Source organism: Eschrichtius robustus, chromosome 5, assembly GCF_028021215.1.
Source record: "Eschrichtius robustus isolate mEscRob2 chromosome 5, mEscRob2.pri, whole genome shotgun sequence".
Taxonomy (NCBI): domain Eukaryota; kingdom Metazoa; phylum Chordata; class Mammalia; order Artiodactyla; family Eschrichtiidae; genus Eschrichtius; species Eschrichtius robustus.
In genome coordinates this window covers 16,561,797-16,573,415 of record NC_090828.1, presented here as the reverse complement: position 1 = coordinate 16,573,415, position 11,619 = coordinate 16,561,797, and positions in this window count along the sequence as shown.

Sequence of the window (11,619 nt, the reverse complement as noted above, 5' to 3'; positions counted from 1 at the left end):
GGAGTATATGTGTAAGTATGTGTGTTTGAATGTATATATAGAGAGAGCAAGAGAGAAAGCTTTCCACAGACTCTAATTTTTCACATTAACAAAATATGTGAGTCCCCTTTTTCCCTCATCCACTCCAGAAGTAGGTGTTACAATCTTTTTAATTCTTACTAGTCAGAACATAAAGTGATACCTCATTTTACTCTAGCTGATTTGTTCCTAATATCTACTGGACTTGAGTATATTTTCTTATGTTTGTTGGCTGTTTGGGGAACAAATGGGATTTTCTAACCCATGGGTTCTTTGCTGGTAACCCTTTTTAGGATTGTGATTGTCTTTCTGATATTTGTGTTCAGCTGATCATGTCTGTCTCCACCTCTGTTCACTTCTGTGGTGGACCAATTTTCCCAGTGATAATGTTTTTATTTGTCTACATACTTTGCTTTCTGCCTGTTGGTGTTGACCTTCTCTCTGGTGTCCATGAGCAAAGCTGAGGAGTTTATTCTCTTTGGTGTGAGGACTGACTTTAGGTTTTTGGAGTCCAACCTAAAAATATTTTCCTTTCTTTCAGCATCATTACGGATGGCCCCGGAAGCAGTAGCTCTAAGGCATTACTTACTTACAGCCATTTCTCTTACTAGTGCCTTGTAGGCAGTGGTATAACTCTAATAGCACTTAAGATGTCACTCATTTGAAATGAATCCTACAGAAAAAGAAGGGAACTAATACTCTTTGACCACCTGTTGTGCTAACTCCTGTGCCTCTGTCACCTCACTTATCTTACCCAAAACCTTGAGAGAGATCAGGTATAACAAACGCTAACATGCTTACGAATCAGCTGAAGGTCTTGTTAAAAGGTAGGTTCCAAATCAGTGGGAGGCCCTGAGAGTCTGCATTTCCAGAAAACTCCCAAGTGTGCAGAGGCTGCTGACCCAGTGACCCCCTCTTAGAGTAGCCAGAAGGTAGATGACAGAAGCATCAGTAGATTAAACGACCTACAAGCAAACTAAGCTGCCATCTAGCTAGTAAGTAGACAGCAATAGTCAATCACAGTCTGCCTGAGTCCAAAGCTTCTGGAATCAAGCTAACCTGTGTGCTTGTTTTCTGCCCCCAGAATCAGAAACCTTGTGTGAATGGCATTAGCTTACTTGTCTTCCTTCCAACAGATTCTAAGTTCCTCTAGGGCAGAGGCTGCTTTGTTCATCTCTATGTCCCTGACCTTGCATTGGTGCCTGGCACACAAATGTTTGCCAAACAATAAGTGGCAGAGTTGCACAGTTAAGCAAAAATGCGTGGGACCTGGGATAGAACTGCAAGCTTCAGACTCAACTGTGCACATCAGAGGCAGCAGGAAAGAAGCTTCTAGCACCTGGGCCCAGAGCAGAGAACCCCTGAGCTGCAGCTCTCCCAATGTAAAGCACCATTTTGTTATGAGTACCTCTCCTAACTACCTGCCAGCTTAGTAAATCACTGAGGAACTAAGCCCATGAGGTAGTGTATGGCCATCAATCAGAAGCAGAGGCAAAGCTTGTCCTCTTGAGGGTAAATTTGGCAAGACAAGGGGAAGTATTGTCTGGAAGAGCATCAGTTGTCCACTTCTCTGTGCCTCTGAGCACCTCTGAGTACAGGTTGAATAAAGCAGACAGGGCCTTGGCTTCATGAAGCTCACAGAGAAGCATTTATAGCAAAGCCAAGAACAGGATAACAAAATCATAACAACAGTTTACAAGACCACGCCAGGTCTTGTGTAAGGACCTGGCACCTTACGTACATTATCTCACTGTATTTAATCTTCACCGCATCTTCTCTGTGATGGATGCCCTCCTCAGTTTGAAAATGAGAACAGTGAGGGGCAGAGATGGTAAGTAACTTGAGCAAGTCATACAGCGCGTCAGACCAGCATCAGGATTTACATTAAAGCCCATCTGATTCACTTTTGTTTTCATTCAACAAGAATTAATTCGGTGCCTGCTCTGGACTTGGTAATGCACTGTGTGTGCAAAGCATGTATCTTCTACTATACTTAACTAGCTTTTCCCTTTTCTCCCTTATTTTGCAATCAAAGTTAAGTATCTTAGGTTGGTTCTATCTACATATTTAAGTTAAAGAGAGAGAGAGAGAGAGAGACTAACTGGACATCTCATATCCCCCAACCACATTTTTCCTGAGTGAAAAACAACATATTGCCTCATTTGAACCAACTTATGTGGATAAAACTAGAATTGCCAACTCCTTCACAAAGGGGTGGATACCGTACTTTTCGTGTGTGTGTGTGTGTGTGTGTATGTGTTTGAGAATTTTCTGGGAGCTTTTTGAGAAACTTTATTTGGTGAATAAGTGAAGAAATGTCTGTCGTTTTCAGTATTTGTACAAGAGCTCAAAAGCATGCATTTTCTTGGTGCACCTGTTGGGGAACACATGCTCACTCTCCCTTGGATTGTGCCGTGCCATCATTTAGCTGCCCTCTCCCGGAACTCTGTCAGGGTAGGTTGTGAGGAGGGGTAAACTATTAACTTCCAGGGACAGGGAGCTTAAATTACAACGCCAACCCCGCACAGAGCAAAATTTGCCAGTTGACTTCCCTGAGAACAATCCCTTTGGCTGAGTCCAGCTGGGAGATTGGGAGGAACCGTGCTGGAAGTCTCGCTCAGCCCTCTGGATGCTTTATAACCTTCTGCTTTGTGAAACGCAGGCCCAGACCCTGAAGGAGCAGACCTCACTGAGGCCACCCCCTCATCCTTCTCTTATCTTTCCCCAACTTAGCTGGGTAACCACGGCAACAGGGAGGACCTGTGGGAGGAACAATGCCAGCTGGGTGTTTTATTCTGTCACTATGTTCCACTGGGTGGCAAAAAGCTTTACGATCAATATAGTACGAGACATCAAGTCAATGCAAACTGAAGGCAGCTCAGGGGAAGAGAAGGTGATCTTGTGACTCAGGACGAATCTGTCCAGGAATCACCCAGCTGAGAAAACAATCTGACTCTAAAGTCACTGATAAATCCTTTCCACTTAATCTTTATTTAAGGAACAATGTTAATTAGCTGTGACTATCTCACGTAATTATCTTAAAACAGGATTGGTATTGAATACTGATAAAGGCAATCTCAAGAGACAATAGTGGGTTTTGCTAGTTTCAAGTATATTATTTATTGATATGCTAAACAGTGATGAATATGGCAAAATAAGAACTATTAACTATTGGCACTGTCGTCCATGCTCCAGATTGAAAATGATGTTCATAGAAACTTCCCATGTATTCTAGATGCCTGACAGTTGCTTCTTCTGTTTCCAGATGCATTTTTCTTAAATGTGGAACATATTTTATTAACTCTATTCACCAATTAATTAGTCAATAAAATATTTATTGAGGACCTATAATCTTCAAGTTGTGGACAATACACAAAAATACAAGATATGGTCCTGTCTCCCAATAAAGAGATTATAATTTACTTGGGGTGTATGGAGTGCGTGTACGGAGTAATCTTAATCAGAGATACGTAGTAACTTTGGCTTTGTCTGGGTATAACTTTTACCCTTGACTCCCACCAAGACTTGAGAACATTCTCATCAACTGCAGATAACTAGGGAGACTCAAAGAATCCATATCTCTGGGAACACTCAGTTTTTAAATATGACTTGATTTTTTTCACCTGGAGATCATGGTAGAATGAAGTTGCACAAAGATCTCAATGGGTTGTAATAATGGGCTAAAACTAACAAGGTTCACTTTAACAGGAAGGTCTGCATTCCAGAGGATTGATGAGATTCTAGGCTCTGTGAAACTAGAGACGGAGTGTCTCTACTTCATCTGGGCTTCGTATCTCTAGCACTCAGCCCAGTGTTCCTGACAGAGTTAACACTGATAAACGTTTGTTGCATAAATGAACTTGTCCAAGTTACACAGCCGGTGAGTGAGAAGTGGCAAGACTTCACAGTGGTTGATTCTGAAGCAAAGGGAATATTAACGTGGTGGAAGTGCCCAGAAAGACACACGAAGGAGGAAGACTTGGTTTAAAAAGGGGCTTTCAGTTCACTCCATGGCGTTTTACTATTGATTGGTTGACCTACTCTGGATTGAAACCCATTAATGGGTAATAAAACAAATTTTTTGGTTCAGGACTGCCATTTCTAACATGAAGGGAAGGGAAGGGAAGGAAGCATGAATGCATCTAAGGTACAAAGGGTAAGTCTTTCTCTAAACTTTTATTTCCACCATATGAGTATAGATGGTGTGTATATATGTATCATATAAATGTAACATATTGCAGTATTAATGATAATCAAAAGATCTTGAGCAGTTATTTCCTAGAAGGGAACTTGGTGGTGGGTTAGGAAAGAGGGGACAGTTTAGACAAAGGGAGGGAGAGCGGACTAGCCTGACAATGTGGGAACTATAAGTAATTTCGTCTGGCTACAGGACAGAGAACCTGTGGAAAGGCAGTGAGGGCTGAGGCTAGAGGAGCAGACAGGAGATAGCTACAAAGGGGATTCAGCTCAGCTAAGGAAACTGTACTTTATGCTGAAGGAATATTAATCAGAACACGTAAGAGAAAGCTACTAAGGAGTGGCCAGGAGAGTGGGAAGATACGGAAGAAACATTACAGAAGTCAATGTAGGATTGACTTTCAAACAAAGGTTTGAGGCTGGGTCAGTAGTGTCAAAACTCCCCACCACAGCCAAACAGAAAAATAATAAACATGAAGGTCATATTTGGTAGTGAAGAGGTCAGTGATCTTTGATCCTTATTTGGCGGGGGGAGGCACAAAGATCTTACAATATGAAATACATTTCACACGGCAACCCATAAATCAAACAAAATTTTCATGAAACCATATTTATCGTTACCATGTGCAAGGCACCATGTCACCTTTTCTTTTATACTGTTTTTGATTTATTTTTAAAATTCTAGTTGAGATTCACTAAATTGATTTCCCACAGAAGTAATGGCTGGTGACCAAGAACTTGAAAACGACTGCATCAGATCACAGTGAATGAGGAGTATAGAAACCATGGCAGATTCTCCCACAACCAAGGATAGTAATCTTTTCTGTTGTATCTATTTTTTATATATCCTATGAGCTAGATTTGACTTTGCAAAGCCCAGATGTTAACACTTGTATATGATTGAAATAAGTTAAAGAATTCTGTTCAGTCTAGTCTCCACTTCAGTCTCCCAGATCCTTCCTAGAAATGTGTTTTAAAAATCATTCATACTGGTAGTTGTAAAATTGCTTTGTGAAACTTCCTGTTTTTAAAAGCACAGGAACAATACCCAATCACAAATATTTTGTGGGACTGTGGAGGTGCAGGGGAAGGGAAGGAGAGTAGAGTGTCTAGATTAAAAGCCTTCATTTTAGATAATGAAGACCAAAAACAATCCCAGCATTCCAAAGAAGATCACGAATGATTTTTCTCGATCTTAGAAAGGAATAGAGTTCAGAGAATACTCCCAAATTGGTTCACCTAGGGTAAGTCAGAACACATTTAATAAAAATTCTGTGATGCGTGTGCATATTTTCTGTCTTAAAGGTTGAAATGTTTAAAATAAGAACTACATTTTAAAAATAATTACTTACCTCCCTATTAAACATTTTTCAAAGGTAATTAGATCTTTTTTATACTATTGCTCACCCAGGTCATATTTAAAACCTTTTAGGTGCTCCATGTGGAGAAAAAATATCTTAAGCAAATGTCTATATTTCATTAATTTTATTTGAGATAAACTTTTGTAAAGAGTACTGGGTAGACATATTTTCTTAGTTTTTATTCCTGACAAAATATAATTATCATCATCTGACTATAGAGCTTGTTGGGTAAACTATTCTAATACCTTTGTACTACTTTCATTAAAACTTCATTAATTATAAAATATGTTTGCTTTGTCATGAAGCATCCTGAAAGTTCTAGAGTTTTTAGAAAAGTAAGCTTTCCGTTTTGCCTGCAGGAAAGTTGTTTTCTAATGTCCTCAGAATTGAATGATATCCTAAAATCATTTCTTGAAATAAATGAGATAAAATGTAAAAGATTAAACACTTAAATTCTGCATCAACTCTTCGAGGACAGGACGGGGCAGGCCTGGGTTCAGTAGCTAATAACTCTCTCAGCTGACTTCTAGAAACAGAAGTATTAATTGACACATCATTGCTTCTGAAAAAATGCCAACCAAACACATCTAACCAGGAGGCTTTCTCCAGTGGAGTCATGCACTATGTCCCCATGTGTTGGTCCTACACTTGCTTACCCAGTGACAGATAGGTTTGCTCCTGAACCTACTGAAGCCAGCTGCATTTGTATTACTGTTAGAGGGGAATTCCTTTTTCTTTTTCCCCACTCCTTGATTCCATAAGGAGGAAATTTTTTTCTTCCAGCACCCTCCGGATGTCTCTCCTCTTCTTTATTCATTTTGCCTCTGGGGAGGTGGAGTAATTTACAAATGGTAAAATGGGGAAGAAAAATGGCTGGTTGGCTCAGCTTTGCTTTTCTCTCTTGGATAAACATGCATAGTTCTGCATTCACAGGACCTCAGTTCCTGTGAGGGAGGGTCAGGGCTTCTTGGGGCTACATAGTTAAGTCTTGACCTAATGGTTGCGCCATCAATGTGGCTAATCTAAAGTCTAGTCTCTCAACCTGGCTTATATCATTATCAAAGTGATATTCTGACTTCAATAATTGCTCTGGGTTTTATTTTCAACTTGTTTGGAACCTGGCTAGGAAAGAGGGGTGCTAATTATTGAGTCCACTTTTGTAGACCCCAATAATTTTAATTACATGATTTAATTCAACATTACTTAAATAGATGAAATATAATTAGAGTTGTTGTTTCAATTAAGTTGAATACTGTGGAAAGACTTGACGAAGGCAATTCACTTCATAAATGCTATTGACTTAAGTATGAGCATGACAACTACAAAACAGCGGTCCCCAACCTTTCTGGCACCAGGGACACGTTTCGTGGAAGACAATTTTTCCACGGACGGGTGGTTCAGGCGGGAATGCTGGCAAAGGGGAGCGATGGGGGGCGGCAGATGCAGCTCCGCTGGCTCCCCACTGCTCACCTCCTGCTGTGCGGCCCCGTTCCTAACAGGCTGCAGACCGGTACCGTCCATGGTCTGGGGGTTGGGGACCCCTGCTGTAAAAGTACATTTAAAATTATAAAAATCTAGAATTCATCATTCATATTACTCCTCTAGTGTCTTACAGTTTTTTTTTCAATTTGAACAAATTGAGACTGGAACTCATGTATGATGTTTTTAATGGTGTACTTTTTACAAGACAAACCAAACCCAGAATTCCAGTTTGTTTACCCAAATGGAAAGAAAAAAACCTTGACCCTTCACAAAAAGAAGACAAAATTTGCATATGTGACATAAGTCAAACAAAATGTTTATCTTTTTTTTTTTTTACAATTTTTCTCTTTAATCAACTTTTTAAATAATATCTCTTTTGCACCAGAAAACGTCTACTATAGTTTTCGTTTAAAAGCTTCTAGAATTTTTAGGGGGGGATGGGAGGAGAAAACCCTTTGAGAATCTAGTGAAAACTATGGATCCCTTTCTTCCTTAGATGCACAGTCACAGCACACATAGGATCTCATGGATCCTATCTTTGATTTAGTTCCTTGAAAAACCTCTCATCTCTAGGTGTTATTGATAGCTAGAGTAATATTTGCCAACATTGCAGGGTAACCGTCAGATAATATAAATGTGAGTCGAGGCCATAGAAGTAGGATTTTGATACCCATTTTATTCTGATTTTATCTGCCTATCTATCTAGAGGACTGTTTGAAGGTCAGGCACCATGTTTTAAGGGACATATTCAAAAACTAGAATTTACTTAGAAGAAATGGCTAAGATAATGCAAGATGCAGAAACTATGCCACATGACCAATGGCTGGGGAGGTTTACTCTGAGAAAAAAATGACTTAGGGATGAAGGAGAACTACCCTTCATGATGGGGACTGGCTTGAAGGCATGGGCTATTCTGTGTCGTTGCAATAGGTAGAATGTGGGACAAGAGGAGTAGCTACTCCCAGGCAGGTGTGGGCTTTGTGCGAGAATCTGTTCTGCTGGAGGGAGGAGTGATTAATGAACTAATCAACAGGCATTGGTAAAGAGCCTACTATCTTCTCAAGATTTTAGATTGCCTATCTCTTCAATGAGGTATAAATGTGTTTTAAATCAGTCTCTGGAGTTATGAAAAACTGAATGTACAATGTTAGAAAGATTGCTTTTTCACTTGCATAGATGTTATATATTATTCTCCATTTTTAAAGAAGTTACATAAGTATTTCAGTCAGGGACTTCTATAATACTGCATTGATTTTCTTGGTATTGTGTTCTTGATTTGTCTATTCAAAAGAATTTCTTGATTTTGCCTCTTTTTCTGCCAATCCTTAAACATAATGATAAAACAGGCTACATTTTCCTTTAGAAGCTCATCCATCTTTAGATCTGTGTACTAACCTCTCTTTTCCTCTCACCCTATCCCCATTTTCATGGAAATATTGCTGTAGGGAAAAGGGGGATTTATTCTTATTTTTAATATTTTAATTTTCTAGTGGAAATTGGATAATACCAACAATGCTTCCCCCACTTCCCTCCTCCTTCTTTTCTCTTATCTCTCTTTCCCTGCTTTTCCCTCTTTCCCTGTAATTTGTGCCCAAATTCTTCCAGGATAACTATTTAATCAGGACCAGCTACATAATTTGCAGAGCTCAGTTTAAAATGAAATTCCAAAGCCCCTTGTTCAAAAATGATTAAAAATTTCAAGACGGAGGCAACAGAGCATTAAACCAAGCATGGGGCCCTTCTGTGTGCACAGGCTGTGCACCCATGAAGCCAGCCCCATTTATAACCACCATTTTTTGGGTGACTTCCATATTCCAGGCACTGGGAAAACTGTTTAACATCCATTATCTCATTTAATCCTCCCACAATATTATAATCTTAATTTTGTGAAGAAGAACACAGAGACTCATTGGGGAGAGAGTTTTGTAAGGTCACAGGCACAGTAAGTAAAGTTGTGGGATTAGAACCCGTACCTTATTATGCCAGAGCCCCTCTCTCTAGGGAATTAGGAAAGATGGAGAGAAAATGTGAACAACTGAAACCATCACTTTCCCCAGAGTTTTAGCAAGCAGCTGCTCTACATGCATCAAATCAGAGCATGTCAGTTTCTAGGGAGTCAAAGAAAAATATAAAGATGGACCCCTACCTTTTAGGCATATGCAATAAAGGATGATGTAACAGGAGGATGGTGTTTCCATCACTCAGAAAATAAACTTGGTGTGATAAGAATTCTGCTACTGAGGGAAGGTCAAAATCCTTCCCGTCAATGCATCCCATCAAACAGGTCTACTCTCCCCAGCTCAGCAATGGCATACAGACTTTATTCCAGTCCTCCTGCCTTCCTCCCTCCTCCCAGAAAGACGTGGCTAATTGTAAGAGTCACTCCTGCCAGCTTCCTAAGCCCCCTTTTCCTTACCACATAGGAAAAGCAGCTCATTGGATTGGTGGGTAGCACGGATCTGGCAAACATCAGTCCACATATGGGAGCTGAGTGGAGTTCATTTATCCAAAGGCCATACGTGCTAGACATTCACTCGCTTTTTCCCATGCCTGCCCTGGACCAGTAGTAAGAGGTGATTTTGGATATTTATTTCTGCCTTGCAGGCTAAAACTCTCCTTTGAGTGAACTCTTTCTTGAGGTCCACAGTTGAAGCAAGCCTTATGGCTACACATATGAAATAATATTTTCTAATCAGCATTATCAATAATAAAGCAAATTTTTAAAATCTTCATCTCTTGGTCTTTATCATTTACTTACGAATGATTTAGAAAGGAAGAAATGTTATTACGTTTTGTCTTCCCAGTGATTGCCTATCCCCATACATACACATATACTCATACACATGTTCCCCTTTCCCAAACTCTTAAAATATTGCTTTGCTCATATCTGTCACTGGTGGGTAAAAAATTTCTTCCACTGTAATTTGTTCTGTTAAGTAGAGCCCTAAACTAAAGAGACAACTTCTGAACTGAGCTCTTTCATTAATTGGTTATCTGGCTTTGCACAAGGTACTTCCCCTCTGTGGGCCTCCATTTTTTTCATCTGTAATAAGAAGAGTGGGATCTGGTGACCTTGAGGATTTCTTCCACCTCTGACATCCTCTGAATCATTCCTGCAAGGTCAGGGTCTTGGGATCTGTAAAGATGGCAGCTCATGGGAACCCCTAGCAAATTAAACTGATACAATTATGTGACAGGAATGGAAGAGAAGACTTCAGGTAGCGTGTACACTTAGCAAAGATCATTGGAACACAAAGTTATCCAAACAGGGGTGACTTGAAGGATTCAGATTCAGGGCAGCAGACATGGACGTTGCTGTGATGATTCAGGAGGGAGGTATTTTGATAAAGACTGGATTTCATTGAATTTCGAACATCACACAACATAAGTGAGCATTTAGGTTTTCAGATCCAGGCAAACTATCTTCTCTGAACAGATTAATTAATCACTTTAATCATCCACTTTTTAGATATTCATTTTCTGGGCATTTCCAGGTGGCAATCACGCTTCTAGGCCCTGGATTAAATCAGTGAACAAGATAGAGTCTCTTCTGAGGAGAATGTGTATTCTAGAGAGAGTAGAATAGAACCCAAGGAGGCGAAAGAGCAGGACAGAGTCCGAGAGACAGAGAGTCTTTGCTGAATTTAATGAATATGGAAAGTGTGATGGGTAATTTATGCATCAGCTTCACTGGGTCACAGGCTGCCCAGATACTTGGTCAAACGTTATTCTGGGTGTTTCTGTGAGGGTGCTCTGGGGTGAGATCAAGGTTTAAATCTATGGACCGTGAGTAAAGCCCATTGCCCTCCACTATGTGGGTGGGCTGCATCTAATCAATTGAAGACCTGAATAGAACAAAAGCCTGGCATCCTCTGAGAAAGAAAGAATTCTCCAGCAGACTGCCTTTATCTGCAGTATCGGCTCTTTTTGGGTCTACAGTAGATGGCCTTTGGACTCGAAATGGAACATCAGTTCTCCTGGGTCTCCAGCCTGATGACCCGCCCTCCGTATTTTAGGCTTGTCAGCCTCCATAATTGTATGAGCCAATTCCATATACTAAATCTCTTTCTATATGTACACACATCCTATTGGTTCCATTTCACTGGAGAACCTGACACAGAGAGGGACAACAAAAATGAGGTGGAGAGGTAGGCAGGGGCTTTTTGGACATGCTCTGGAATTTGTATTTTAAATGTAATGTGTAGGCATTGAAGGGTTTTTAGCAGGGGAATGTTAGCATCTGGTGTACACTGGGCTCCTTCAGGCTGCTATGTGGAGGATGGATTGAGGGAGGCAAGCATGAAAGTGGGGAGCTACTGCAAACCTTCAGGCAGGAGATGATAGTGTATTTAACGATTAAGCAGATTCATTGGAATTCATCAGAAGTGCTTGGATTCTGGCAATATTTAGGAGTGAGTGCTGGCAGGACTTAGTCTTGGGTTTTATATTTTCAAATTTGAAAAACAAAGAATATTTTCTTCTGTCACAAGAATACATAAACAGAGCAGATGAGGAAGTTGTGATTCTGTCCCAGAAGGAAAGAGAGTCATTATGTAATATA